This window comes from Arachis ipaensis, chromosome B01 (genome assembly GCF_000816755.2).
Source record: "Arachis ipaensis cultivar K30076 chromosome B01, Araip1.1, whole genome shotgun sequence".
In the NCBI taxonomy this organism is placed as follows: domain Eukaryota; kingdom Viridiplantae; phylum Streptophyta; class Magnoliopsida; order Fabales; family Fabaceae; genus Arachis; species Arachis ipaensis.
Window position 1 is genome coordinate 105,255,424 of NC_029785.2, and position 7,191 is coordinate 105,262,614.

The window sequence follows — 7,191 nt, forward strand, 5'->3', positions numbered from 1 at the left end:
GGCCATGCCTGGACCTTCTTCACTTATGTATTTTCAACGGTAGAGTTTCTACACTCCATAGATTAAGGTGTGGAGCTCTGCTGTTCCTCAAAGATTAATGCAAAGTACTACTGTTTTTCTATTCAATTCAACTTGTTCTGCTTCTAAGATATTCATTCGCACTTCAACCTAAATGTGATGAACGTGACAATCATCATCATTCCATATGAACGCGTGCCTGACAACCACTTCCGTTCTACCTTAGATTGAATGAGCATCTCTTAGATCTCTTAATCAGAATCTTCGTGGTGTAAGCTAGAATGATGGCGGCATTCAAGAGAATCCATAAAGCCAGCCATAGAAAGGAGTAAGACTGATTGGATGAAGACAGCAGGAAAGCGGAGGTTCAGAGAAACGATTGCATCTCCATACGCTTATCTGAAATTCTCACCAATGATTTACATAAGTATTTCTATCCTTCTTTTATTACTACATTTCGAAAACTACATAACTATTTTATATCCGCCTGACTGAGATTTACAAGGTGACCATAGCTTGCTTCATACCAACAATCTCCGTGGGATTCGACCCTTACTCACGTAAGGTATTACTTGGACAACCCAGTGCACTTGCTGGTTAGTTATGCGAAGTTGTGAAGATATGTTTAGACTATGGTTCTGTGCATCCGTTTTTGGTGTCATCGCCAAGGAATCAATTTCGAACAATAATTCACAACTTGAGTAACAATTTCGCATACCAAGAGGTCAGGCTGGACATTGAACCACTAACTCAAGAAGTTCTTGATGAAGAGGATGCTCCAACCATCATACAATACCCAAGTCCTGAAATCAAGGTGGTGAAGGCAATCAACATGAGCACTAAAAAGAGGATGGTGACCAAGAAAGGAAGGACAATATCCATGAAGAAGAAAAGGTCAACCAAAAGCCATCCCAACCCTACCCCAACAAGCAAGTTTACACAAGCTAACAACAAAAGAAAGCTTGCTGGGGAGAGGCACTCAAAACAAGAGGCATTAACTGGCTCCTCTTTCCTCTTGATGTCATTCCTCTTAACAAACTGGAAGAAGAGGAAGAAAGTCGTGAACAACATGTCAAGCTAATGACATTAAAAGAGCGCTTGTTAGGAGGCAACCCAACCGTAGGTAACATTTCCTTGCTTTGCTTAGTTTACTTTCAATAATTTGGCATATGATTGCACTCTAAGTTTGGTGTTGCCATGCAACAATTTGAATTTCAATCTTCACTGGGTACTTGCAACATTCTAGATTGATAGTAGCACACTAAGTTTGGTGTTGCCACTTAACTTTCATGCAAAGTACCATGCCAACACCACTTATTAATGCAATCAAAATGTCTCTGTTTGTATCTCTTGTATCTTTATTGTATCCTTAACCTTGCTTGCTGAAACACATGCATACTCACACTTCATTCTAAGACATTCATGATCCATCATGGACCCCGTCACCACTGTTTTAATTGTTTCCTAAGTATAAGCAATCATTCTATGTCTGGTGTGGGAAGGGGAAGAATAGGAGGAAAAGGGCAACAACAATGAAGATAAAATACAAGGTGGTAAAGTTCCTTTCTCCTCTTACTTATTTCCTGCACTTTAATCTGCATGATTGTCTTCTATGTTCTTTGTATGTATGTGTGCTTTCTCCTTGTGAATAAGCATGTCAATTCTGTCTTTTAAACTTTTTATTGATTAAGGTTGTGTTTTCTAGTCTAAATGTCATTACTGCATCCTTACTTTGCTTACTAGTATGCTTGTCCCTTTTGAATCAAATGAAAAGAGAATGAGTGTTTTATAAAAGACTAGAGTGGAGTTCATACTATGGAGTAAGTTCCTGAGTTTGTGGTGTGGTCATAAGTTAGCTAAGTTGGTTCAACTACAAAGTGGGAAGACAACTATCTGTCCTGAATCACATCCTTTGAACACACCCCATGAGACTAGCTAAATAACAAGATCTTAATAAGAAAAAGGGAAAGAACAAAGGTTGAAGAATAAAAGAAAAAAAAATAGCAAGAAAAGAGGCTAGGCACCAAGGGTTTGAGTCTTGAGGGATGTGTCTGTGGTGTTCTTGTACCAAGGATCTGCTTGGATTACTAAGCTCTCAGGGGTGCTTTATCACCTGATAACTTGGGTTAACTAACCCGGGATTATCAGCTGAAAGTCCACTATCAAGAGCAATCTTTGCTGCAGAATATTTAGTAGCCCAAAGAGGTGCTGGACACCAAGACCTCAAGGAAAGAAAATAAACAAACCATGTGCCTGTGGTGTGTATGTATGGGGGAGAGACTTGAGGAAGTAAGTCCGTAGGGGTGTTTCAACACCTAGCACGTTGAACAAACTGGTTTGGGAGTGTTGGCTGAAAGCTTATTTTAAAGAGTTGCCCCCTTATAGAGCACTTAGCCTAAGAACACAAATAAGCCCTGAATTGACAAGAAACAAAAGGGATCAATGAATAAAAGTCTCATGGGATGCAAGCAAAGTGAGTATTCTAGGACATGATAAAGGTCTGAAAGCCAGTGAAGGAATGAACCTAAGTTGCTATGCATGAAACCACCATAAAACCAGGGACATGACTTCCACAAGAATGACTCATTTTCTCTTGGCATTCCATTCATCATTCTCTTGTTCCAGTACTTGCTTAGGGACAAGTAAGCTTTAAGTTTGGTGTTGTGATGCCAGGGCATTTTGGCCAGTTTTACTGACCTTTTCTTTACTATTTTTAAGGTAGTTTCATGCATTTTCTTAGAAAATAAGCGAGTTTTGGATAGATATTCACTTACATCTTGATTCAAGCATACATTGTGCACTTTACATGATTTCATGAGAATTTTGCATGAATTATATGATAAATTGGATGATGCATGATCCCATGATTAAGAGCAAGACTTTGATGCACTTTGTTTGATTGATTTCAGGCCAAAAGAAGAAGAGAAGAGCCACGTTAGTGGCTACGTTAGTTACACTAACGTGGAAGGAAGGAAAGCCACAACGTTAGTGAGAAAAGTTAGTGGCATTAACTTTGAAGAAGGAGAGCATGGAACGAAGACCCACGTTAAGAGTCACGTTAGCTACACTAACGTGAAATCTAACGAAGGAACAAAAGGCACCAAGCAACGTTAATGGGGAAGGTGAGCCCCAATAATGCTTGCGAAAGGGGTATATGCCAACGTTAGTGGAAAAAGTGAGTGCCACTAACGTTTTCGAAGCAAGAAGACCCACGTTAGCTTCCACGTTAACTATATTAACTGGGAACTAACGTGGAAGGAAAGGGAGATGCCAAAGTTAGTGGAAAAGGTGATCTCCACTAACGTTGGTGAAGCAAAAAGACCCACGTTAACTTCCACGTTAACTAAGTTAACGTGGGCAAAAGTCCCACCTGGCAGCCTGACCAAGCCTTCTTCAAACACGCACAACTTGAGCCACAAAGCTCCAAATGAGGTGATTCTAGTGGCATTGGAAAGTAGGATTCCAGATATTTCCAAGCATATATGGCACTACATGGTTGACACTAAATTTGAGGGAGAAAACTTGCCCCGAAAGTACAATGATGAACATGGTATCAACCTGTATTAAGGCCAACTGACCTCTTCACTTTCCAAGAAGTGTAACTCGAGTTGTAGAGCTCTAAATGATGCGCTTCCAAAGGCATTGGAAAGTAGACATCCAGGGCTTTCCAACAATATATAACAGTATGGGGTGGACACTAAGTTTGAGCTACAGAAACTGGCAATAATGAAGCCCTGATCGCTAGCGTTATTGGCACTCAAGTTTTCCAGTAATGCTGGCAACTATGCCAGCGACCATGTCCACTTCAAAGGAGCATAACTTGAGTTACAGAGGTCCAATTGAGGTGATTCTAGTTGCATTAGAAATCTGACATTCAGTGCTTTCCAACGACTCTGTCAATTTACAATTCCTTGTTGCTTATTACTCCAATATGATTCGTCTAACTAGGATAATCAATTAACCATTGATTGCTTAATACGTTAATCTCTGTGGGATTCGACCTCACTCTTTTGTGAGTTATTACTTGACGACAATTCGGTACACTTGACGAAGGAAATTTGTTGCGAGACAAGTTTTCCATGCATCACGCGGTCGCGTGGATCAATTTGTGCCATTAGCGCACCTCCAGCCACACTTTCGCGTGACTCTCTGTTCAACCTCATTTTCTTCCAAAAGCACATACGACGCAGACACGTCGGCGACGCTATCGCGTCGCGTGCGAAAATCTTTTTTTTTTTTTTTTTTTTTTTGTAAAATGCAGAATGCAATGCTTAATGTGAATGCTATGCATGATTCCAGGTTCAATAAAATAAAATAAAATTCAAAAACAAACAAAACTAAATAAAATTAAAATTGAAAAAGGAACGATCATACCATGGTGGGTTGTCTCCCACCCAGCACTTTTAGTTAAAGTCCTTAAGTTGGACATTTGGTGAGCTCCCTATTATGGTGGCTTGTGCTTACTCATCCAGAAATCTCCACCAATGTTTACATCTCCAGTAGCCTTCGGGGTCCCAAACTAAGCATGTAAAGCCCTTAAGAAGCTTCAAACAGATTCTTAGGCTCCCGGGGTAACAAGTGTCAGAGCAGATTCCAGGATCCCAAATCTTGCTTTTACACCCATCCTTGTCGGGATCTATATTCTTCCAACTGGGTGATAAGTAATTTGAATTCTCACTGCAGCTACCAAACAGCTTCCTAGACCCATTCTGTTGAGCTTTACACCAACCTTTGCATTTAAACTTAAAGCTTCCAACCATGATGAACCTTGTAGGACAATTCTTACCACTGGCCATCTTCCTCTTACTCTTAATGTTACAAAGAGCTCTAAGTTGACCATCCTTCTCCAGTAGCCCATATTCAAGTGGAATTAGAAAGCTAAGGGATATGAATTTTACCCACTTGAATGTTGTGAAGGATGATGGCAACTTAGGAGGAGGTATTTTTAATGAAATTGCAAGCTCCACTCCCTTGTGCTCTTCTCTGATAATTACCACCTCTTTGCAAGCTTCTTCAATTTCAACCTCTTCCTCTTGGTAGCTTTCTTCCAATTCAATCTCCTCTGCATTGCTTTCCAAGGGCATGGGAGATTGTGCTTCTTCTTCTTGAATCTCCATCTCTTGATCAACCTCTTCCAAGTCTTCAACTGTGATATGCCTTGGAGGTTGTACACCCTCCTCAGCATCAATTTCAATCGTCTTGGAAGGAGGTTCTATGACTGGACTTTCCCATGGAGGTTCTGCATCTCCTAAGTCTGCAACCACTTCTTCTTCTTCGATAATTACAGCTTCCTCCACTTGTTCCAGTATAAAGTCATGCTCCGTACTGTCCACCGGAGTTTCTAATATCTCCTTCATGCTACGTTCTTCATTAGATTGCCCACATGAAGCCATGGGAGCACTTTGAGTGTCCGAGCGTCGGGAACCTAATTGACTTATCTCTTGATTTAGTTGATATAGAGTTGCATGAAATCAATCCGCTACTTCCTTGAGATGATCCCTTGATTCTTCCTTCACTAATTCTTCAACCACTCCTTCGACTTCAAGGGTTTTTACTACCTTCACCTTTAGGGCCTCCTCTAGCTCCTTATGAAGTATGGATTCGCGAAGATGATCCCTTCTCTCTTGTTCCATATCAATAGCATCATTGAGATCATGTTGCTCTTGGATTGATGGATGTGGGTGCTCTTCCATGGATGGTGGTGATGGGATGGAGAGATCATTCTGTGGTTGACAAGGAAGTGCACTAGAGCTTGAGGGTTGAATGTTGAAGGTATTTGGTGGTCTAATTTGGGCGAAGAGAGCTTGTATAGTAGAGTTTAGATCGGCAAGTGCTTTCTCCATGGAGGTTTGGGGTGGATAGGAGGGTTCGTTTGGTTCATAGGGTGGTTGGTATGGTGGATGTGGGTTAGGGTCATATGGTGGTGAATGGTGAAAAGGGGCTTGTGAGTATGGTGGTCCAAAGTCATGTTGAGGAGAGGGTTTATAGGCATATGGTGGCGGTTGTTGATAGTCCATTGGAGGTGGTTGTTGCCATGAGGGTTGATCAAATCCTTGTGGCTCCTCCCATCTTTGATTGTTCCAACCTTGATGCCTGTTCTCATTGTAATTTCTTCTTCCTGCAACATAATTGTAACCAGAGTCATAGCCAAAGGGGTGAGAATTCATAGTAGCAAATAAAAATTAAAAATAAAAATAAAAACAATTTTAAATTAAAAGGTTATTTAAATTTTGAATTTGAAAATTAAATTTTGAAATTTTGAATTTTAAAATTTTGAATTTTGAATTTTTGAAATTTGAAATTTGAAAATTTTTAAATTCGAATTTTGAAAATTTTTAAATTTGAATTTTGAAATTTGATTTTTGAAATAAGATAAGATAAAATAAAAATTTTAAATTAAAAACCAATAACCTCTTAACTTAAGAAAAAGCAAAAATAAAAACAAAAATAAAAATAAATAAACAAGCAAAAATAAAATATTTACAATAACCAATAATAAGGCACACGTTTGCAATTCCCCGGCAACGGCGCCATTTTGACGAACAAGATTTTTGCCAGTAAAGAATTTTATAAAAATAGTCGCATTGTAGATATAGTCTCTAAACCAACAAAAATCTCTTCGTACAAACGCTTTGGTTGTCACAAGTAACAAACCCCTTTTAAAATTGATAACCGAGTATTTAACCTCGGGTCGTCTTCTCAAGGAATTGCAGGGAGGTATGTTCTTATCATTGGTTATGAGTTTGTAAATTGGGGTTTTGGAAGTAATGAGGGAATATGTTATATGACAATTAAAATAAAATAATAATAATAAAATCTCTTGGCAAGGTATGAGAATTGGAATTCCTATCCTAGTTATCTTTATCAGGTGTGAAGAGAATTGGGTTTTAATCCCACTTGGTCAGCCTTTATTAAACAAAGGAAGGTTAAGTGGACTGATTAGCTTGATTCTCAAGTCCTAGTCAACTCCTGTAGAGAGACTAGTGTTAGAGCAATCCTAGCTTCAGCAGAATCTGCCAATTTCAATCACTTGCTGAGTTTGATAACTCAAGTACTACCAATCACTTGACCAAAGCCAAAAGGAAAAAAAAATATCTAAATTAAATTAAAAGCAATCTTAAACAGAGCAAAGCAATCTTAAATCTGAAATACCTCAAATAACATTAATTAAGA